This window comes from Ranitomeya imitator, chromosome 6 (genome assembly GCF_032444005.1).
Source record: "Ranitomeya imitator isolate aRanImi1 chromosome 6, aRanImi1.pri, whole genome shotgun sequence".
NCBI classification, from domain to species: domain Eukaryota; kingdom Metazoa; phylum Chordata; class Amphibia; order Anura; family Dendrobatidae; genus Ranitomeya; species Ranitomeya imitator.
Window position 1 is genome coordinate 445,927,407 of NC_091287.1, and position 25,550 is coordinate 445,952,956.

The window sequence follows — 25,550 nt, forward strand, 5'->3', positions numbered from 1 at the left end:
CCTCCATCTCCTATCTCAGTAATGGGAATGTCTGTCTGCATTGAATACAGATGTTACCTCAGAATTGAGACTTTTGACAATGACTAGAGATGAGCAAACTTGTTTGGAAAACGTTCACCAATCTCAAAGTTGGCACGAACGTTGCACATTCAGATTCGTGTTCGGCTTCCCGAACATTTTCTTCAAAAATGTCAAAATTATTATTGCGTTATTGCATTTCCACTAAGACCTATTGCCAGTTATCGCAAATGCTTGTGTGAGGTCTCGAGTTCCCACTTCTGCACAGGGGGAATCTCGAGCCGTCTCCGCTGCGGTCTCCCATTCCTATCCAGCCGCAGTGGAGTCTGCTCAGCAGGGACGTCGGTCCCAGCGTCTTGCTCGGTCTCACTCTGTACAGAGAGTTACTGCTGCTTCTTCAGCTCCTGCCATTAAAGTCAGTGCTGGTCAGCGGCGAGCGGACTTCTCTGGGACTAAGTCCTTATTTGCGCACACTGAGCATGCCCAGGGCAAGATCTCCCGTTGGAGATCGAGGGTCATGTGCTCAGGCTCTGCAGCGCATTCCATTGGTCCTCTTAGCAGGTCTTGGAAGGGCAAAGTTTCTGTGGCCACTTCCTGTCCTGCAACTATATAAACTGCGCATGACCGCACGGCCATGCGCTAGTGTACAATTATTATGTGTGTGTGTAGATGGATGTATGTCGATGGATGAAAGCTCCTAAGTATCCCTCCCTAGAGTTGTTGACTGCTCGCGGATGATGGTAGCTCTCTAGCGCCCGACTATCCATCTGTATGTTACACACATCACAGCGTCCTGTAGCTGTGCCTGCCAGTACGGCGCCGTGCGCTTGCCTTGCGCTTTCCATACCCAAGTCTGGGTGGTTAGTGGCGTCCGTCAGTGCGGCATCGCACGCACTCTTGTGCTCATATATTTCTGACAAGGTTCTCTACACACCCAGTTGCGGTGTTGTGCCAGCAAGGGTCTAATCGGACTTCAATCCCTTTTGGGGTTAAGTTCGCTGACTACTTGCTCGCGCTCTAAGTGCGGTACTGCGGTCCTGTGACTTAACAGGATCGCTTTCTTCACGCTGGGTGAGGTTTAACCCACGTGTGTATACTTTAAAGTACCGCCATATAGTCTGTCATTTACTAGCAGCGGGTTTCGCCTGCACGGTGGACCCCGGACTGCGAACGCATCTATATCCTCTTTCCTGGTGCGTTCCACCAGTCCTAACAGCTTGATTGCAGTTGTAGCTGCTAAGGTTGGCTCAACCAGTTAATCAGGAAGAGGACAAACACGTTTTCACACAACTGCATGTATTTTATACCATATGTATTATATATGTGTTGGATATGAAAATGTGTATTTATTACCGTAAATGTGTTTTGTAAAATAAAATATTTGCTTTAGTACTTATTTACTGTACGTTTTTAATTTTTATACTAATTTTCTTTTTTTCTTTACTATGCTATGCTAAGAAACAGTAGAATTTCATTTAATCTTTATTTCCAAATACAGCATACAGTACAGCATAATAGTCAATGCTGTCTAACTTTTAGTGCAAACTGAGATTGGACAGTCTTAAAATGCAACAAATTTACCGTCATGGATAATGTAGTTTGCTAAATTGTGCATATCTTCTTTCTACTATTTGGGTCTGATTCATCAAAGCTTTTACAACAGTGTTCTTGCTTAAAAAGCTTTGAATAGTCTAATTTTTTTGGCGTAACTTGTGGCTATGCAAACATTTTTGCTATTTTTAGCTTTTTGACTTGGGCAGAGCTGGGTTGGGGCCATTATGACCGCTGGTCATCAAATGAGTGAAAAGTGGTAACATTTGTTTAGCCACAAATCTTACTAGTTGGATTTGTGCAAGGCGCACACAGAGTCTTTTGACACACCAAGTTCTGGAAGAGGCTTAACTGTCTTCATGAATCAGGAGCTTCAAACTCCAGCACATCTCCTCATCAAGATCGGTTTGACCAACGCCAGTCTTGATGAATCAGGCTCTACGTTTACACCATCTACTAGCTAGCGTACTTTGTGCCAGAAATTGACACAAAAATTTTGGTGCATTCCTTTGACACACAATGCTGCATAATAAGCCAAACAGACATGAGCAGAATGTGTACAAAACACATTATAAATATGGTTCAAGTTTTTGGGAGATTCCTATGAAAAAAGTAAATGGACCAGAGCTGTAGTAACAGCCCCAAACTAAAGAAAACAGTGGTAATGTTAATGTTTTTGGTAAAAAGCTAATTCTTTATGCCAAACCTGGAGAACCCTGTAAATTATACTTCTCTCCATACTATCTAACAATTTTATTAAAAAGTCCAAATAGTTTGTTGGATCTATCACTATCAAGCACTTTTGTACTTTCAAAATATACAAAGGTAAATCAACAATGTATTACCCAACATAACCCTCCTTTATGCAAGTAGTACAGTTTGATTTTCATAGTCAGAATTGTGTTAAAAAAAATGTAATATTCTTTAGGGCTCATGTAGTCAACTGCATTTTTGGTCCGAGTCTGATTTGACAAAACATCAGATCGCACTTGGACCAATGTTTCTCTATGGGACAATGCAGCAAGAATGATTTGCATCCAATACTTGGATCGGTCTCGACCACGCAAGTCATTACGTTCGTAGAAAAATATCAGACCTGATTATTTTTGTGTGTGTGATTTTCATGGACTAACAGAATGGGGAAGATGGAGAAACTTGTTTTCCTTCTTCCGCTCATTGAGAAATGGGATCACACTGTGCTCACACTCTAATCAAAGTAAGATTAGCATAAAGGAACTGATTTTCTCAAATAATAGAAAATATGATTGTGTGACCCTAGTCTTTATGGTGAGTGCAATGTCAGTATACATCTCAGTGCTTAATGAGCAATGAACACAATGTCCTGTTTATGGGAAACTCATTATACTCTGACCTCGATTTTACTTTAGCAATTTATAAAACATACCGTATTTCCACAGCTATTTGAACTGTAGTAACCACAGCTTGAATACCAAGTTCAACAAAAGTATATCAGATCCATCTAAAATTCTACCCTTTTTTTCCGGCAAAATAGTTACACATTTATGTAAACTTTTTAACTTCCCCCATTTAATTATGACAGTGATCCAGGACATCCAATAGTCCTATATATTAATGAGTCTCATATTGCATAAGAACTTTTCTAAATCTTTTCGCTGAAGCACTTGTTATTTGTCCTGATGACCAATTTAATTAAATACCCAATGTACATACAGCTGATATTTTTCACCTTAATGAAGGACATTAATTCTAGAACATGTGTGGCTGTGGTCACATTGCTACAAATTAAGTTCCATCTCCTTTATCTGTTTCCAAGAAAGTCTCCCCCCTGTTAGCTTGGAAAAAAAGAAGAAAAAATATGACGCTCTAGCTCTAAACAGCATAAATTACAGGCATCAATCAGATGAAGCTTAAATTAAAGCACACGTTTGGCAAACAAATATGAATATGTTAATCTCATCTGTAGATCAGAATGATTTAGTGCCAGTGTTCACCCCCTACTGATCAACATGAAGGTCAGCAAAATCTGATTGATTCTTGTTGAGAAATGGAGTATTGCCTTTCAAAAGAAGTCTTCTTATCCATTCGATAACATTCATTCAGGCTGGCAATTTCAACATAGCGTGAACTGATTTATTTTACTATGAAAACACAGTGCCCCGTTTTATTTATGTAATATACAGCGGATAGCTAAATTAAAATGTAAAAATGTCCGCTTTGGCTTTGTTCAGTATTAGGAATTAAGTAAAGTGTAATGTGATATGTTGGAATCTAAATGGCTGGTAAAAAATCAAATGCTACACCTCTCAGATATTGTATTGTCATAAATCATTCTTTTCAAATCATGTTCTCCATGCTTCACACCCTAAGAGTAACAGCTTAAGCAATTCACATTAAAAGACAATCTCATACTATGAACAGACATTCTGAAAGTGAATAATAACCTTGAGAAAGCCTGGTAAGGGTGAAACAAAAAATAAAGTAATGAAGAGAATACATTTTGAATTATTGGTCACATTTTACTATTTAATACAAGGGTCTCAAGATTTTTTTACTGCTATGAGCCTTTTGGATATTTATAAACTCATTTGGGGCTTATACAGAATTATCAACTTAAAGTCACTCTGCTATATTTGGTCAAACATTTAATGAACTCACCCCTATCGTGATGACTAGAGTTGCTTTTCCTTGGTGAGGTGGTATTGATAATGTTGGGTCTTTCAACTGCTTTTCCAGGATTGTATCCGTTTGAAGCGCAGTTAACTCTTTGCAATATGTTTTGTAAAGAACTTATTCCTGCAGTAAATTTATATTACACATAATGTCTCCTCAAAGTGGCTACTTCATCACTGATCACATAATACTTACAGACACTACTATGTACTCTATATATCACATAGGAGGCTATTGGACTGCTGTGCATACATCACATAGGATACACTGAGACTGCTGTAAATATATATCACACAGGAGACACCGAGACAGCTATATGTCACAAAAGAGACATTGGGACTATTGTATATACTTAACTTAGGAAACACCAAGACTGGTATATAGACATCAAATAGGATACACTGGGACTGATGTATATACATCACATAGAAGAAATTGAGAATGCATTATACATCACATAGGAGACACTGAGGCTGCTATCTACATATCACATAGAATACACTGGGAATGATGTATATCTATTCTGGGCTAGAAAACAAAAATTACATCCACAGAATTGGAGCAATAGAACTAAGCAACACATGAGTCAACAGTGTGATGCAGCAGCAAAAAAAGCAAACACAGTTCTGGGATGTATTAAGAGAACCATAGAGTCTAGATTACGTGAAGTAATTAATCCCCTCTACTCCTCTTTGGTAAGACCTCATCTGGGATACTGTGTCCAGTTCTGGGCACCACATTTTAATGAAGACATTGAAAAACTGGAGCAAGTTCAGAGAAGAGCTACCAGGATGGTGGGCAGACTTCAAACTATGTCCTCTGAGGAGCAATTAATATATTTTAGAATGTTTATTTTGACAAAAAAGAAGGCTAAGAGGAGCGTTACACCTGTCTACAAATATCTGAAGGGATGTCACATTGCAGATACATCATCCTTTTTGTCAGTGAGGGTGATCAATGAGTGTACAGGTGGCCACGAGTGGTGGTGAGTTCTCCTTCAATGAGATTTTTCAAACAGATGCTGGACATAAATCTTTCAGAGATGGTTTGATGAATCCTGCACTGAGCAGGGGGTTAGACATGATGACCCTGGTTGTGTCTTCCAACTCTAACATTCTATGATTCTATATACATTACATAGAAGATACTGTGACTGGTGTATACACATCACATAGGAGACACGGAAAATCTGCTGTATATACAGTACAGACCAGACGTTTGGACACACCTTCTCATTTAAAAATGTTTTTGTATTTTCATGACTATGAAAATTGTAAATTCACACTGAAGGCATCAAACCTATGAATTAACACATGTGGAATTATATACTTAATAAAAAAGTGTGAAACAACTGAAAATATGTCTTATATTCTTGGTTCTTCAAAGTAGCCACCTTTTGCTTTGATGACTGCTTTACACACTCTTGGCATTCTCTTGATGAGCTTCAAGAGGTAGTCACCAAAATGGTCATCCAACAATCTTGAAGGAGTTCCCAGAGATGTTTAGCACTTGTTAGCCCTTTTGACTTCACTCTGCCGTCCAGCTCACCCCAAACCATCTCGATTGGGTTCAGGTCTGGTGACTGTGGAGGCCAGGTCATCTGGCGTAGCACTCCATCACTCTCCTTCTTGGTCAAATAGCCCTTACACAGCCTGGAGGTGTGTTTGGGGTCATTGTCCTGTTGAAAATTAAATGATGGTCCAACTAAACGCAAACTGGATGGAATAGCATGCCGCTGCAAGATGCTGTAGTAGCCATGCTGGTTCAGTAAGCCTTCAATTTTGAAAAAATTCCCAACAGTGTCACCAGCAAAGCACCCCAACACCATCACACCTCCTCCTCCATGCTTCACGGTGGGAACCAGGCATATAGAGTCCATCCATTCACTTTTTCTGCGTCGCACAAAGACACGGTGGTTGAAACCAAAGATCTCAAATTTGGGCTCATCAGACCAAAGCACAGATTTCCACTGGTCTAATGTCCATTCCTTGTATTCTTTAGCCCAAACAAGTCTCTTCTGCTTGTTGTCTGTCCTTAGCAGTGGTTTCCTAGCATCTATTTTACCATGAAGGCCTGCTGCACAAAGTCTTCTCTTAACAGTTGTTGTAGAGATGTGTCTGCTGTTAGAACTCTGTGTGGCATTGACCTGGTCTCTAATCTGAGCTGCTGTTAACCTGCGATTTCTGAGGCTGGTGACTCGGATAAACTTATCCTCAGAAGCAGAGGTGACTCTTGGTCTTCCTTTCCTGGGGCATTCCTCATGTGAGCCAGTTTCTTTGTAGCGCTTGATGGTTTTCGCAACTGCACTTAGGGACACTTTCAAAGTTTTCCCAATTTTTCAGACTGACTGACCTTCATTTCTTAAAGTAATGTTGGCCACTTGTTTTTCTTTACTTAGCTGCTTTTTTCTTGCCATAATACAAATGCTAACAGTCTATTCAGTAGGACTATCAGCTGTGTATCCACCAGACTTCTGCTCAACACAACTGATGGTCCTTGGGGTTGCCATTTGTAAGGCAAGAAATCCCACTTATTAAACCTGACAGGGCACACCTGTGAAGTGAAAACCATTTCCGGTGACTACCTCTTGAAGCTCATGAAGAGAAGGCCAAGAGTGTGCAAAGCAGTCATCAAAGAAAAAGGTGGCTACTTTAAAGAACCTAGAATATAAGACATATTTTCAGTTGATAAATATATATATATATATATATATATATATATATATATAGGGAATTATTATATTGTACGCACGTTCATTAAAAGTCAATTTTTAACTGTCTTTAGTTAGGAATCAGTTGCCTTCATTGGCAAATCTTAATTAATGTTAATGCCGTACACTGACTTGGTGGACAGCAATTTTGTCTGTTTGCATTGTATGCAATCCCTGCATGTTTATTGGCTGTGTAACAGGTGCCAAACATGCATGTGGGGATTCAACAATTCAACCCGACCACGAACCAATGCTAGACAAGTGCCCAGCATATCTGAGCATCCAGATACTTGAGTACTATCTTTGTATCACCGAGCATGTTCGCTCATCACTAAGAATAGCCACATAGTAACGGGCAGTTCATTTAATAACTGTGCACTGACAATCTTTTTATTTTATCAAATTAAAATCGGACCAAAGTTTATCCCTCTTAGTTATCTGTGATCAGTTTCAACATTTTGCGAGGAACACCAACTCAAAATGATGGTGTCACTGTTAGAGGCAACATCATCCTGCTGTGACTGAGATGAATGAAATGCCATGAGTTCTATAATGCCTTCTGCTTCCTCCTCACTGATACGCTTGCCAGAAGCAAAGGAGAAGAATTGTGACTACTAAGTACTATTGGTTAGTAATTGTGGTAATTGTGGTTAGTAGTATTTTTGCCTTGATGGCTGGTGGCAGTATTGGTCCTTAGGCTGCTTTAATGACTCCCACATTCTTAGCCGAAGTATGGGTCTTTCTTTCTTTTACACTATTCCATCTATTGCCATACCCAGTGATATGAGAAGTGCAACACATGAATGTACGGTTGTTTCCTCATTTTTTCATTCAGGTTGGATATGCATGGATGCCATTGAGTACTCATAGTATCAACGTCAAATTATAGTCCTGTTAACTTTTATAGGGAACCATTGGTATATAAAAATATACTAAAATTAAATGTGTGTAGATTGGCAAGGCCATTGGGACATATGTACTCAAGGAAGCTACAAATACTGTATATGAGCTTAATTGAATAAACTACCAAAAATTATGAAAAGAAATGTTAGTTACACATAAAAAATAACACCTGCAATAGATTGCTCTATTTGTGTAGCATATACAGTTGTAACATTTGAGAAGTAAAACAGATATGCAAATGTTTTTTACAGGTACAATTTAAAATGTTTTAAAATATTATGCCCCCTTCCCAATAATGATTGCACATGAAATAAAAATATTCAATAGAGTCACTTGTGACTATTAGTCGCATTGTCTCTGACTGACACTCATTTCAGATTTTTTCTGTGGCTTGCTGCTGTTTTTAGTGTATTAAGAATGGTGAAAAAAGCGTAATTTTAATTCAAATGCAGCTGAACAGGTGTCAGCTACACCATATAACTGATCGATCACACTAAATTTGTGCCTGCTGCTGACAAATTTGCTCTCTCACTAATCAACTGAATTTCTGCACGATTCAAAGACTATTACTCTCATGTTCTTTTTTGCTGCAATCGTACAACAGTTCAGAATATTTGTCTTTTTATGGCTTTCTTTTCCACTACCTATTGCAGAACAATGTTATCTAACATATTCCCACTACCCTACACCACTCTATAATGTCTGCTGCATTCCCTGCCTTGGCTTTTATACAAGCTATGATAGTTGCTCCTGATTGGCTGCGCTATACCATGTGACATGATAGCTGGAAGTCATCATATTCCTAAGATCTTGATGTAATCTTCTGTACTGGGTAAAATGACAGTATTGGAGTAGATTGAAGCAGACTCGCTAGGTTTAGCGCAGAGCTTATTTCCATTTGCGGCTGTTAGAGGCAGGTACATGCTTTGATACATAGTCATTATTTAATGGGAATTGGTCGGGCTCAACTCGTAAGCCTGCTCCATGCACCCGCTACCAGGTTGTGCCATATGTGTATGTTGGTTGTTGGTAAGGGGTTAACATACTCACCTACTGCTGAACCCTAGAATTTAGCATCGTTCTGTTCCTCTTCTCAGTGATATCCCTGGTCTTCGGACTCTCCATGTCACACTGCGTTCTGTGTGCCTTGGAAGCGGGTAGTACAATGTAAATCTTGAGCATCAGAACAAGTCTCCATAGGCTTACATTTTAATAAAGCATACTGTGAGCCGGAGAGTCTAAAGAGCGATGATGTCATTGAAAAAAGGAGCATAATGGCGCTGGATCCTGGAGAAGGCAGTGATAGGTGAGGATATTAACACACTCACACTACCTGTTCAAATATACACAGATTCAGTAAAAACATTCTTCATGCGAGTGCTTTTGTAATGAGAACCTGGCAGTTAACACATGATGCCTGATGCACGTAGCAAATGGCACTGGCTGTTCCAGATTAAATACTTTAAAAGTTGACACTGAGTGGCACGACTAGTCATACAGTTGGGGCTCCGGCGACTTCTCTCCTACCGCTGCCTTTGAGTGACAGGTCAATGTGGACACATGCAGGCAGGGAGAGACCCAACACTCAAGAGAGCTGGAGGGAGAAGCCACATGGGAACCCCTATCTAACTAGTCTCCTGGGCAGCTCATTCCGTGGCTGATATTAACGTATCCTTTTCTCAGGAATGCTGCAGCGTTCGCTGGCAGGGTCCTCTCTCCTCCTGTACAGTTATGACTTGTATTGTTTAAGATTATTGTACTTGTTTTTATTATGTATACCCCTCCTTACATGTAAAGCGCCATGGAATAAATGGCACTATAACAATAAATACTACTAATAATAATACTAATAATAATAATAATAGACAATCATTAACCCCTTCATGACCTTGGGATTTTTCGTTTTTCCGTGTTCGTTTTTCACTCCCCTCCTTCCCAAAGCCATAACTTTTTTATTTTTCTGTCAATTTGGCCATGTGAGGGCTTATTTTTTGCGGGACGAGTTGTACTTTTGAACGACATCATTGGTTTTAGCATGTCGTGTACTAGAAAACGGGAAAAAAATTCCAAGTGCGGTGAAATTGCAAAAAAAAGTGCAATCCCACACTTGTTTTTTGTTTGGCTTTTTTGCTAGGTTCACTAAATGCTAAAACTGACCTGACATTATGATTCTCTAGGTCAGTATGAGTTCACAGACACCTAACATGACTAGGTTATTTTTTACCTAAGTGGTGAAAAAAAATTCCAAACTTTGCTAAAAAAAAAAAAAAATTGCGCCATTTTCCGATACTCGTAGTGATGTGGAAATCAGGGACCACCTTAATGGGTTTTCATAATTCATATATATGTCTCTGAATATGTCCAGACATGCCTGGTTCTGCTAAGTCATCTTGTTGACTACTAGGACTGCTGAGATAAGGTAAAAACCTAATCAAGAAAGGAGACTTAGGACATTAGCCCCTACGTGTCTCAAACCCAAGTTACCTTTTTGGTAAAGATCACCTGATGAATTAAGAATGATCTCATATGTAATAAACAGTTGATTTGCGCACAAACATGATGTATACGCCTACTCAAAAGTGTATATAACTGAATGTCCTTCCTTGAATAAACACAGCAGCTGATACAGATACCACATCTGATCTCTGTCCGTCATTTCCAGAGCAACTCACACATTTGGCAGCCATCCAATATCCCTGAGGGTCTGACTTGCAGACCGCCCTAACAGTAGCGTCTCCATTTTTCATGATCTGGGGTCGGTTGAGAGCTTATTTTTTGCGTGCCGAGATGACGTTTTTAATGATAGCATTTTGGTGCAGATACATTCTTTTGATCGCCCGTTATTGCATTTTAATGCAATGTCGCGGCGACCAAAAAAACGTAATTCTGGCGTTTCGCATTTTTTCTCGCTACGCCATTTAGTGATCAGGTTAATGCTTTTTTTTAATTGATAGATCGGGCGATTCCGAGCGCTGTGATACCAAATACATGTAGTTTTGATTTTTTTTTTATTCGTTTATTTTGATTGGGGCGAAAGGGGGGTGATTTAAACTTTTATATTTTTTTTATTCTTTTCACATTTTTTTTACTTTTTTTTTTTACTTTTGCCATGCTTCAATAGCCTCCATGGGAGGCTAGAAGCAGGCACAACCCGATCGCCTCTGCTACATAGCTGCGATCATCAGATCGCTGCTATGTAGCAGAATTGCAGGTGTGCTGTGTGCGCCGACCACAGGGTGGCGCTCACAGCTGCCGGGGATCAGTAACCATAGAGGTCTCAAGGACCTCTATGGTTACTATTCTGAAGCATCGCCGACCTCCGATCATGTGACGGGGGTCGGCGATGCAATCATTTCCGGCCGCCCGGCCGGAAGTGGTAGTTAAATGCCGCTGTCTGCGTTTGACAGCGGCATTTAACTAGTTAATAGGTGCGGGCAGATCGCGATTCTGCCCGCGCCTATTATGGGCACATGTCAGCTGTTCAAAACAGCTGACATGTCCCGGCTTTGATGCGGGCTCACCGCGGAGCCCTGCATCAAAGCAGGTGATCTGACCTCGGACGTACTATCCCGTCCGAGGTCAGAAAGGGGTTAAAAGCCCCCAGAGTCTTAGCAAAGTGACACAGTTATCAGCTGTTTGAGCCTGATAACCCCAAGGTGATCTCTTTAAGGTTCATGTTATTTCTGAAATGTTAGCTCTCAAACTTTGCACAAAGCCATTTTAAGGTGAGTAACATTAGAAAGTGATGAGCTGTACTTTAGAACAGAACTTTACCCCAAAGAGATGTATTATACATAAGAAATAGTTTATCCAATCCTTTTGAAATGTCTTCAGTAGCGCTGCTAGTGTTAACCATATAATTTTTTACTTTAATGTCTTACTTCCATAAAAGAAATAAGACAGAATATTAAGCATAAAACCGAGCTTTTATAATGCAGGTATAATTCATTTCCTGACACATTATAGTTTTAATTAAAAGTTCATGAGTTAATTAAAATCTTCATCAGAGCACTTTTGTACCCTTTCTTCCATTGCTGTCCTGTTTTTCTTATAATACCTTTAATATAATCATCATTGAAGCTACATTTTGGCAATTGAAGGCAGGATTTCGGACAATATCCTTACATATGCACTTAAAATCTACACAGGAAATTTATCATATGGAATATATTTTACATGTGTAAAGTAACGGTATGAAAACAGGATCTGCTTAGTTAACAAAAACAGCTCCAATAGTCTCAGAGGCTCTGCTTGGCACAACAGCTCAGTCTCAGGTTTGAAGCAAAAACTGGCAAATGGGGCACTGTTCATGGGGAATTTTTTTTATTTTTTTGTTGTAATGAAAAACCCATTTTTCATTTAAAAAAAAAAGGCAAAGCATCCAAAATTATCAATGAATACAAAATTACAGCTCGGGGTGTATGGTAACATAGGGTATATATGGGCATTAGTGAAAATGGGTCCAATAAGGCCCAATAGCAGCAATATTAGCAACAAGCCCAAAAGGTTACTCTCACAATATAACAAGTTTCAAAATATTGATTCATTTGGATTTCACATGATCATAATAATTTATTTCGAGGAGAGGACTATGTAAAATATACAGGTAGAATAAAGGTGGTCATACACAATGGATAGATGTGATTTGATGGCTGAATAACCCGACCAAACAATTGTCTAGTTTTCCCAGTACAGCCATACCCATTTTAGCCATACAGTTGGGGGAAAGAAGTATTTGATATCTTGCTCAGGGGTGTCAAACTGCATTCCTCGAGGGCCTCAAACCATGCGTGTTTTAAAGATTTCCTTAGCATTGCACAAGGTGCTGGAATCATTCTCTGCAGGTGATTAAATTATCACCTGTGCAATGCAAGGAAATCCTGAAAACATGACCTGTTTGCAGCCCTCGAGTGCAGTTTGACACCCCTGCTCTTGCTGATTTTGTAAGTTTACCCACTTACAAAGACATGAACAGTCTATAATGTTAGGGGTAGGTTAAATTTAACATTTAGAGATAGAATATCAAAAATAAAATCCAGAAAATCACATTGCATAAATTGTATAAATGTATTTGCATTTTGCAGTGAGAAATAAGAATTTGATCCACTGCCAACCATTAAGAGTTCTGGCTCCTACAGACCAGTTAGACGCTCCTAATCAACTCGTTACCTCCATTAAAGACATCTGTCTTACATAGTCACCTTTATAAAAGACTCCTATCCACAGACTCAATTAATCAGTCAGACTCTAACCTTTACAACATGGGCAAGACCAAAGAGCTTTATAAGGATGTCAGGGATGAGATCATAGACCTGCACAATGCTGGAATGGGCTACAAAACCATAAGTAAGATGCTGGGTGAGAAGGAGAGAACTGTTGGTGCAATAGTAAGAAAATGGAAGAAATTCAAAATGACTGTCAATCGACATCATTGTGGGGCACCAAGCAAAATCTCACCTCGTGGGGTATCCTTGATCATGAAGAAGGTGAGAGAAAAAGTGAGGTCTTTGGCATTAACTCAGCTCGTCATGTTTGGATTAAGAGAAATGCTGCCTATGACCCAATAACCACCATCCCCACTTTCAATCATAGTGCACCGGACTACTTCACCGCATCAATGGGAGAATGGATGGAGCCATGTACTGTAAAATCCTGAGTGACAACCTCCTTCCCTCCGCCAGAACATTAAAAATGGGTGGTGGCTGGGTCTTCCAGCAAGACATTGACCCAAAATATACAGCCAAGGCAACAAAGGAGTGGCTCAAAAGGAAGCACATTAAGGTCATGGAGTGGCCTAGCCATTCTCTAGACCTTAAACCCATAGAAAACTTATGGAGTGAGTTGAAGCTTCAAATTGCAAAGCGACAGCCTCAAAATCTTGATGATTTAGAGATGATCTGCAAAGAGGAGTGGACCAAAATTCCTCCTGACGTGCGAAACCTCATCATCAATTACAAAAAACGTCAGACTGCTGTACTTGCCAACAAGGGTTTTGCCACCAAGTATTAAGTCTTGTTTGCCAGAGGGATCAAATAAATACTTATACTTATTTCTCACTGCAAAATGCAAATACATTTATATCATTTATTCAATGTGATTTTCTGGATTTTATTTTTGATATTCTATCTCTCTCAAGGTTAAAATTAACCTACCCTTAAAATTATAGACTCTTCAATTGTTCATGACTTTGTCAGTGGGCAAACTTACAAAATCAGCAAGGGATCAAATACTTATTTCCACCACTGTATCACAAATACACATTTGACAGCTGTACAATTTGGTGCCATACATTTATATTGAAACCAGTTGAAACTTCAAAGATTTATATGGGAACATACTTTTAAGAAGAGATCTTTTGTCCACTGAAAAATGTATACCCGGCTAGCGTCTTTCCACTAAATAAAAATGTACCATCAATTGGCAAAATTTTTCACCCAATGAATCTTTGTTATGTCTGTTGCTATATAATACATACAAAATGAGTGTTTTCTGGAACATGGATCCAATATTTCACCAATTTCATCAAGGACCCTTGACATTGGGTTGCGAGCTTACTTATTTTGGCCAAAATATTAAACCAATACCTCATATAATGTACAGTGGGGCAAAAAAGTATTTAGTCAGTCAGCAATAGTGCAAGTTCCACCACTTAAAAAGATGAGAGGCGTCTGTAATTTACATCATAGGTAGACCTCAACTATGGGAGACAAACTGAGAAAAAAAAAATCCAGAAAATCACATTGTCTGTTTTTTTAACATTTTATTTGCATATTATGGTGGAAAATAAGTATTTGGTCAGAAACAAACAATCAAGATTTCTGGCTCTCACAGACCTGTAACTTCTTCTTTAAGAGTCTCCTCTTTCCTCCACTCATTACCTGTAGTAATGGCACCTGTTTAAACTTGTTATCAGTATAAAAAGACACCTGTGCACACCCTCAAACAGTCTGACTCCAAACTCCACTATGGTGAAGACCAAAGAGCTGTCAAAGGACACCAGAAACAAAATTGTAGCCCTGCACCAGGCTGGGAAGACTGAATCTGCAATAGCCAACCAGCTTGGAGTGAAGAAATCAACAGTGGGAGCAATAATTAGAAAATGGAAGACATGCAAGACCACTGATAATCTCCCTCGATCTGGGGCTCCACGCAAAATCCCACCCCGTGGGGTCAGAATGATCACAAGAACGGTGAGCAAAAATCCCAGAACCACGCGGGGGGACCTAGTGAATGAACTGCAGAGAGCTGGGACCAATGTAACAAGGCCTACCATAAGTAACACACTATGCCACCATGGACTCAGATCCTGCAGTGCCAGACGTGTCCCACTGCTTAAGCCAGTACATGTCTGGGCCCGTCTGAAGTTTGCTAGAGAGCATTTGGATGATCCAGAGGAGTTTTGGGAGAATGTCCTATGGTCTGATGAAACCAAACTGGAACTTTTTGGTAGAAACACAACTTGTCGTGTTTGGAGGAAAAAGAATACTGAGTTGCATCCATCAAACACCATACCTACTGTAAAGCATGGTGGTGGAAACATCATGCTTTGGGGCTGTTTCTCTGCAAAGGGGCCAGGATGACTGATCCGGGTACATGAAAGAATGAATGGGGCCATGTATCGTGAGATTTTGAGTGCAAACCTCCTTCCATCAGCAAGGGCATTGAAGATGAAACGTGGCTGGGTCTTTCAACATGACAATGATCCAAAGCACACCGCCAGGGCAACGAAGGAGTGGCTTCGTAAGAAGCATTTCAAGGTCCTGGAGTGGCCTAGCCAGTCTCCAGATTTCAACCCTATAGAAAACCTTTGGAGGGAGTTGAAAGTCCGTGTTGCCAAGCGAAAAGCCAAAAACATCACTGCTCTAGAGGAGATCTGCATGGAGGAATGGGCCAACATACCAACAACAGTGTGTGGCAACCTTGTGAAGACTTACAGAAAACGTTTGACCTCTGTCATTGCCAACAAAGGATATATTACAAAGTATTGAGATGAAATTTTGTTTCTGACCAAATACTTATTTTCCACCATAATATGCAAATAAAATGTTAAAAAAACAGGCAATGTGATTTTCTGGATTTTTTTTTCTCAGTTTGTCTCCCATAGTTGAGGTCTACCTATGATGTAAATTACAGATGCCTCTCATCTTTTTAAGTGGTGGAACTTGCACTATTGCTGACTGACTAAATACTTTTTTGCCCCACTGTATGTGTTTATCATATGCATTAATTGTTTGTACTATAGCATCTTTTTTTGCGAGATGTGGCCAGGCCTCTTTTTGTTGGTTTGGTTTTTTGGGGCGTCTGTCACAGTGTGCTGCATACTATGGTGCTAAGGAACCCGCCTGTTAATACAGGGGTGTCATTAATAGACTGCATACCAGACACTGTGCATCACACTTACCTGTGTGACTGGCATCCTATGTGAGTTATATCAATGTGCATTTTTTCTACTAGGCAGCCAACCCCTGCAATGTCTGGCTGGTGCAGGGGTGGCTGTTTTTATCAGTAGTTTGCACCTGTGCTGCCCCTTGCCTTTATCAGTGGAGGCCTGCTGCATCCTGCTAAATGTGCATTTGTCATCAGACAGGGTTTTGGGGAGGCTGTATCTCATGGTATGCATTTTTTCTGAGTTTTTTCTATGCTAGCAATCATGTTATCCCCTAATGCCTCCTAATCCCTCCTGTGGTGTAAAATACTTACTGATTGCCATTCTCTCAGTTTTCCAGCATTCTTCCGAGTCATGTGAGCATTCCTCACTTTTGCCAGCTAATACAGCGACGACTCTGCAATGCGGCTTTATTTCCACCAATGCAAGCCTATAGAACCTCAGGATGTTGCTCCAAAGATGTACATTGTGAAAGCGACTTCCAGTCCATGCACAAACCTCTCTGATCTGACTAGTCTAATTTAAGGTCACTTGAGGACCAGCAGAGACCAAGGCCATGCTCTGAAATCATGAACTAGTGAAAGTCTGGAATCGGTAAGTATTTTAATGCAGCTACACTACATTACAGACATAGGATGGCTTAGGGGATAACATTTATATCAAATTGCTTCTTAAAATCATTGTACTAAAGCTTTGATATGCATTTGAAGTCAAACAGCATCTGACTTCCCGTGACTTTCACATGCTTGCACTTCATAGTTTATTCTTCTTGAAGTATTTGACATATTTGGATTTTTTGAGGAATGTTCTCTATTGTGCTTATAGAGGTGTAACTTTCCGGTCCAGTCTTCCTTTAGTTTTCATGCAGTTGTATTGGACAAATGCCAAAAAAAGCAAGCAAGGCTTCTTAAATATGAATATATTGCACTCATGTAGATGTTTAAACTTTATAGCAAATATCACCAATGTTTCTGCCAAGTGACCTGCCTTATGATTGCACCATTACCATCATGGCAGCACTATGCCTCTCTTTGTCTTTATAAAGCTATGCCTTCTTGACCCAAATTAGGAGTTTGGACATAACAAGTTTCACCTCTGCGTACTCTAAAAACTAAAAAGAGTAGCACTGTGCATCATTAAAAAACACATGGTGGCTTATTTTCCAGAGTGCAATAGCTGTCCACAAGTTGGAAGTGGTGTTGAGTCTTCTTGTTTCTGAAAAAAGACAACCATGTTTTTCGAACTCCAAAGAACCCCTTGAGAACTTTCATTTTATACTAGGTTTAGAGATTAGTAGTAGTTTTACCGATCAGCAGAATGTAGGATTTTTATCATTCCTGAGCAAATACATTAGGTTGGATTCATACTGCATTTTTTCACCTGCGTTTCGGGTGTATGCTGGAAAGTTCCTGACATACTCGTACATATCCTAGGATGAGATGAATCCAAATGTAATTTATTAACAATCTTAAGTCAACTAGTGATTGAGAGATAATTAACCCAATCCAAAGTTCCTGCTATATAGCCTTTTTCAAGAAGATCTGTGTATACAAACGTAAACAAAGTGTAGAATACATAAAACAGTCGGTAATAAAAAGACACGTTAGAGAACTAGCCATAGTTATCATACAGTTTATCAAAGTGAAAAGAAAACATGATATAATCACGTCGGATTCCAGAGTCATGTAGATATCCTATTCAATGCCCCCCTTTTGTCTGTGCTAGTATATAGACTGTTCGTGTCCATTGTTGCTAATAGGCAGTCAGGTGGAATATGTCCCAATGCAGTCATGCTGATCAAGAAATGAAAAAAAAAGAAAAAGTGTCCTTTAAGAATGATAGTACATTAGATAAAAGAAGAGTAAGGATTTTTTCCAACAGTATCGTTAATGGTGAAAGGATGTAATTAGTAGAGGCGCTTATCAGTCGTCCTGGTGAATGTGTAAGATTTTTGTGTATTGTTTGCAATGTGTAAGGCATCAGAATAAACGGATGATGATTAATGAGAAAATTGCCAAATTTGTTATCAATAACTCCTTTTTTAACACTTCTGTTAAAAACATTTATTTCTTTGGTTATTTGTGAAATCAAGTCTTTAAAGATTGGCATGCAAGTGCATCTATAATCTACTTGGGAAAGTATTTCTGTAGCATAATAGGTCTTATTTATCACTACAATGGATCCCCCTTATCAACTGGATTTTATAATTCTGTGTTCGTTGTTTTGAGATACAATGTTAGAGTTGGAAGGGACCTCCAGGGTCATCGTGTCCAAACCCCTGCTCAATACAGGGTTCACTAAACTATCTCAGACAGATATCTGTCCAGCCTCTGCATTGAAGAAGAACTCACCACCACTCATGGCAGCCTGTTCCACTCATTGATCATTTCTCATTGATCCCAGAAACTCACTCATCTTTTATGCACACACACTGATTACAAGCAAACAGGTCACAGGTGAGGAAGTTACCTTTAGTAGCCAGTCAAACTCATTTGTGTCAACTTCTATTTATGTCATCAGGCCAAAATCACCAGGGTATGTGAACTTTTGATCAGGGTCATTTGGATGTTTAGGGTTGTCATTATGATTTAACAAGAGAAGACACAGTAGTTTGACAGTAAATGGCATCGCCCAACCACTAATTATGAGTGGAGAAAAAGTTTTGGTGTTATCATTCATATTCTCTGAAAAAAGGCCAAGAAAGCAAAAATTCTGCTGGGGTATGTAAACTTTTGAGCACAACTGTACATGTCCAACGGCTCTATTTCTATCTGGATGACATAAATATACAGTGGGGCAAAAAAGTATTTAGTCAGTCAGCAAAAGTGCAAGTTCCACCACTTAAAAAGATGAGAGGCGTCTGTAATTTACATCATAGGTAGACCTCAACTATGGGAGACAAACTGAGAAAAAAAAATCCAGAAAATCACATTGTCTGTTTTTTTTAACGTTTTATTTGCATATTATGGTGGAAAATAAGTATTTGGTCAGAAACAAAATTTCATCTCAATACTTTGTAATATATCCTTTGTTGGCAATGACAGAGGTCAAACGTTTTCTGTAAGTCTTCACAAGGTTGCCACACACTGTTGTTGGTATGTTGGCCCATTCCTCCATGCAGATCTCCTCTAGAGCAGTGATGTTTTTGGCTTTTCGCTTGGCAACACGGACTTTCAACTCCCTCCAAAGGTTTTCTATAGGGTTGAGATCTGGAGACTGGCTAGGCCACTCCAGGACCTTGAAATGCTTCTTACGAAGCCACTCCTTCGTTGCCCTGGCGGTGTGTTTTGGATCATTGTCATGTTGAAAGACCCAGCCACGTTTCATCTTCAATGTCCTTGCTGATGGAAGGAGGTTTGCACTCAAAATCTCACGATACATGGCCCCATTCATTCTTTCATGTACCTGGATCAGTCGTCCTGGCCCCTTTGCAGAGAAACAGCCCCAAAGCATGATGTTTCCACCACCATGCTTTACAGTAGGTATGGTGTTTGATGGATGCAACTCAGTATTCTTTTTCCTTCAAACACGACAAGTTGTGTTTCTACCAAACAGTTCCAGTTTGGTTTCATCAGACCATAGGACATTCTCCCCAAACTCCTCTGGATCATCCAAATGCTCTCTAGCAAACTTCAGACGGGCCCGGACATGTACTGGCTTAAGCAGTGGGACACGTCTGGCACTGCAGGATCTGAGTCCATGGTGGCGTAGTGTGTAACTTATGGTAGGCCTTGTTACATTGGTCCCAGCTCTCTGTAGTTCATTCACTAGGTCCCCCTGCGTGGTTCTGGGATTTTTGCTCACCGTTCTTGTGATCATTCTGACCCCACGGGGTGGGATTTTGCGTGGAGCCCCAGATCGAGGGAGATTATCAGTGGTCTTGTATGTCTTCCATTTTCTAATTATTACTCCCACTGTTGATTTCGTCACTCCAAGCTGGTTGGCTATTGCAGATTCAGTCTTCCCAGCCTGGTGCAGGGCTACAATTTTGTTTCTGGTGTCCTTTGACAGCTCTTTGGTCTTCACCATAGTGGAGTTTGGAGTCAGACTGTTTGAGGGTGTGCACAGGCGTCTTTTTATACTGATAACAAGTTTAAACAGGTGCCATTACTACAGGTAATGAGTGGAGGAAAGAGGAGACTCTTAAAGAAGAAGTTACAGGTCTGTGAGAGCCAGAAATCTTGATTGTTTGTTTCTGACCAAATACTTATTTTCCACCATCATATGCAAATAAAATGTTAAAAAAACAGACAATGTGATTTTCTGGATTTTTTTTTCTCAGTTTGTCTCCCATAGTTGAGGTCTACCTATGATGTAAATTACAGACGCCTCTCATCTTTTTAAGTGGTGGAACTTGCACTATTGCTGACTGACTAAATACTTTTTTGCCCCACTGTATATATCAGTACAGGACAAAAAATGTATGAAAAGCATACCAAGCAACAAAGTTCCATCCCACAGGGTTCAGTTAAAAGAAAAAGCAAACATCCAATGGTGACGGATATGCATCACAAGGATCCATGTAACTAATGTGTCATGGGTTTTCCAATAGATTTTGATTTAAGTTCATTGAGGTTATTATAGCCAACAGGTGCGTGATCCATGAAATGGATACCTAACAATGGCAAATGGCAACTGTTACATATAGACTATTTTAAGGTGTTGTCTCATTTTCATTATTCAGGAGCACATTCCTGTGCCTCATGGCTTCCTGCTTGCAAAGAGGTGACATGCTCCTCATGGGTTGGCAAAAGCTCAGGCATCTTGCCTTTGCAGCATTGGAGGAATGCAGTGGCACTGAAACTAGCCAGATCCAGTGCTCCGGCAAAAGAGCATGTATGTACTGCACTCTTGCCAAGGAAGCTAGACACCCATGACTGCAGCAGTGGCTGATGACCTAAGTCGCGCACCTCAAGTAATGAGATGAAAAATCCCGAGTTCTTGACAATGGAAAGAATCTTTGTAAATTACAAAGTTGATTGGCTTTCCAATTTTACCCATTGAAGATCATGAGAATAACCCTTAACACAATCAAGCTCGTAACATAGATACCATACTAATCTATAGGTGACAGATGCCAATATTAAGTACACATTTAATGGGTTCATGACTCATAGGTTATAATAGTAACAGTTAAATGGATCCATCATAAAAAATGATAAATCCTTTTAGCCCATCCCATATCAGTCTATGAATAACAGATATCACTATTAGGCATCCTTCACAACCTCCATTGTATGCATTTGCCAGGACTTTTCTTAGTGAAAAAAATAGAGACCATAAAATGCCTATATAGAAGTCACTAGTACAGCCACACTTAGAATACTGTGTACACTTTTGGTGTATAAGAAGAATGTAAGTGAACTAGAGCAAAGATTATGAAGGGAATGGTTGGGCTGCAATACCAAGTCAGGTTCACACTTATTATTCAGTTTGGAAAAATGAAGGCTTATTACAATGTACAAATATATGAGAACTTTCACATGACCTTTTGCTCTTTTTACACCTAGGCCTACGAGGGAGACAAGGGGACATCTTCTACGACTAGAGCAAAGACCGTTTAATCATAATAACAAACGCTGATTCTTTACTGTAAGAGCAGTGAGACTATGACACGCTCTGCCACATGATGTTGTAATGGTTGATTCACTACAATAATAAAAGGAGGGCATGGAGGCCTTTCTTGAAAAATATAATATTACAGGTTATGCATACTAGATTCTGTTGAAGGGACGTTGATACACAGGAAACTAGTCTGATTGCCATATGTGAAGTTGGGAAGGAATTTTTCCTCTAATAAAAGAAAAATTAGCATTGGCCTTATGGGTTTTTGCCTTCCTCTGGATCAACATGTTAGGTTATAGGTTGAACTTGAATGACTTGTATCTACCTTTAACCTTAAAACTATGAGACGATCAAAAATGGTGTGTGAACATAAGCTTAGAGTAAACAATTGACTGTAACGCACATCAACTTTTATTTTTAAATGTTATTCTCAGTTTTACAGTCCCTTCGACTAGACTAACATAGCAAAAATACATAACCTCTTCTGTTTTTTATAGTAAACTGTATATATGTAATGATGAGCCCCAATAGCTACTAACATTTATTTACCCTCACCTGCTGTATCCTCACCCAACCCTTGTAGATTGTGAGCCCTCGCGGGCAGGGTCCTCTCTCTTCCTGTACCAGTCGTGACTTGTATTGTTTAAGATTACTTTACTCGGGGGTTTTTTATGTATATCCTCTTTCACATGTAAAGAGCCATGGAACAAATGGCGCTATAATAATAAATAATAATAATAATTTACTTTGTTGGACTGTAAAAACAATTTCAACAAAGTTTATAATAGAAAATTGTTAAAAAAACATTTATTTTGCACATATTTATTATTTCATACACAAGGACATGTGATGCTCAAATCTGTTATCCTAAAACTGTTCTCACAAGTGAACTGAAAATAAAGGAGAAAACCAAGTGTTCCATCCAACAGACATAGGTCAAGATGTACTGCACATGCTTGAGCTGATCTACCAATCTGCCCATAGTCATATGGTTCTCATATTGCAATGCTCACAGATGCCAACAAAATGTGAAATATTTCTGGCTCATTTCATTGCATTCTGTTAACTGCTCCCTCATATGTGCATAAAAGACCTGGGTATTGCTGTGTTGTGCTAAGATCACTGGGACATGCCTGTACGCTTGATATAGTTAATACTGAGCGCTAACGTTTCCTCTAGGTTATTAAAATATTAAAGTGATATTACACTATTTATATTTGGTTTTGTATAAATATTAAGGAGTGTGTTTTTTTTTTACCATCAGATATTTCTATTGAGAAGAATAAGTCTTGGCAATTGCACTGGAATCATTGGCAAGAGGAGTTTTCTGTAGGCGTGGATGGAATTATCAGATTTTTTCCTTCAATGAAGACCAAACTTTAAAAAAAAATATTGATATGATGCATTTACTGTGTAAAGCATGCAGATGGTACACAATAAAATGTTAAAACAAAAAAAGAAAAATTATGTAGAAAGTCTACTGTTCTCCTATTATGTTCATTCAACCCTTAGTTTATTTTTTAGCTTAATACGTCATTTGCAAATATGGCAGTAAATGGAGACCCTATGGGTCTACACTATGTGCAGTCCATGAACAGTTATTTGATACTAACATCCATTCAGTATTGACGTTCGATCTCCATACGCACTGTGTGGCTGGAGTCACACTACCGAACAATTGGCTGAGTGCTATGCAATAAAACATCGCATTGCTTTCGGACGAATGTTATTCAATGAGGCAATCCAGATCAGCGTTTTTTGGCTTTTGAACAAAATCACAGCAGGCTGCCATTGTAAGCGTAAATCGTCCGAGACTCGCCAATGCAAGCCTATGGGTGCCAGAAAAACTTGGATGCCACATGGACCATCCGTATAGCATGTGACAAATACGCACACATTTCCCTTACGCCAGGAAATTGCATCAGCTAAGAACAGGAAGCTTGGCATGCAGATTTTCCTGGCAACCTATAAAAAAGCCAGGAACTTGGACGTTAGACTTATATTCTATGATGTATTGATTCTGATATTGTCCTAGCTATTTAGTTTCTTTTTGTTGTATTTTTTGATTGAAAATTGAAAATAACAATTGAATTTTGAAAAAAGTCAGGAACACTCCTCCACAGATCAACAATCACTGGGTAAGGCTCCTCGTAACGTTGAGACAAGACCAAATTTAAAAGAACCCGCTCAGTTGTGTTTAAGGTTAGCCTGTCACATATGTTTTTCACAAACCATTACAAACAAGACACCAGCTGGGCCTCTATTTGGAAGATCTGAGGACTAAGTTTCTTGCAGACCCTTAGCCTTCGTGAGTAGGTTTTTATTCATTTCAGACCATTGAGGCAGTTAATTTATAGGGACAGTACATAGGGAACATCTGTGAGAAATGTAAAGCCATACTGATGGCATACAGATAAATGGCTGAGAGAAAATCACATTATCGCATTACCATATGGAGAACACTCATGTGACCCTCGGCAGTGAGGTTCAGACCGATTTTTTTATACGTTTTTATGTGACTCTAGCCATAGGCTCCAGACAGGCAGCCATAGATTCTCTCATTCGAGAGAATCAAGCTGATCATGCAAATGAAACTCTGCTGAAACACTGATCAGAGTTTGTTCAGAGTGTCAGCATAGTGTGATCCAATTATTTTTCATTAAGAGTAGATGGAGAACAAAATTTCTCCATCTTCTCCATTGTCATCCGAGTGCAGTCCACTTACCAATAGAATTGAATGGGTGAATAGCATTCGATTTCAAAGTGAAATACTGTGATTTTTTCCAGTAACAGATTTTGTCAGTGAAAATAAATCATCTATTAGCACTGCCCCATAGAATGATTCGGATAGCACTCGTCTGATATATATGTTGGTTTGAGCGAACCCTGATAAGTAATGCGTCTAGAGGAGAAAACATTTATATTATGGGTTATGGTACTTATCCCCTTAACCTTCAGATCTTTTTTTCGGTTTTACGTTTTCGTTTTTCGCTCCCCTTCTTCCCAGAGCTATAACTTTTTTATTTTTCCGTCAATATGGCCATATGAGGGCTTATTTTTTGCAGTACGAGCTGTACTTTTGAACAACACCATTGGTTTTCCCATGTCGTGTACTAGAAAATAGGAAAAAAATTCCAAGTGCGTGAAATTGCAAAAAATACCAAACTTGTTTTTTGATTTGCTTTTTTGCTAGGTTCACTAAATGCTAAAACTGACCCTCCATTATGATTCTCCATTGTGAGTTCATAGACACCAAACATGTCTAGGTTATTTTTTATCTAAGTGGTGAAACAAAATTCCAAAGTTTGCTTAAAAAAAAAAAAGGGCAATTTTCAGAGACCCGTAGCGTTTCCATTTTTTTGGACTTCGGGTCGGGTGAGGGCTTATTTTTTGCATTCTGAGCTGATGTTTATAATGATACCATTTCAGTGCAGATATGATCTTTTAATCGCCCGATATTACCTTTTTATACAATGTCATGGCGACCAAAAAAATGTAATTCTGGGGTTTTGATTTTTTTTCTTGCTACACTGTTTAGCAATCAGGTTAAATCTTTTTTTTATTGATAGATCGGGTGATTCTGAATGCTGTGATACCAAATATGTGTAGTTTTTTTTATTGTTTTATTTTGAATGTAGCGAAAGGGGGGTGATTTTTATTTTCATATTTAAAACATTTTTTTTTACTTTTGCCATTCTTCAAGAGCCTACATGGGAGGCTAGAAGCTGGCATAGCGTGATCGGCTGATGCTCAAATCGCTGCTAT

General features: G+C 39.3%; 1 long non-coding RNA gene across 1 annotated transcript; it reads left to right on the forward strand.

The window, feature by feature from the left end:
- The first annotated feature begins 16,664 nt into the window (after positions 1–16,664).
- LOC138641454 (uncharacterized) lies at positions 16,665–23,223 on the forward strand. The gene is made up of 3 exons (XR_011313848.1): positions 16,665–16,814; positions 21,731–21,812; positions 23,050–23,223. It is a non-coding gene; the product is annotated as an uncharacterized lncRNA (long non-coding RNA).
- The last annotated feature ends 2,327 nt before the right edge of the window (positions 23,224–25,550 follow it).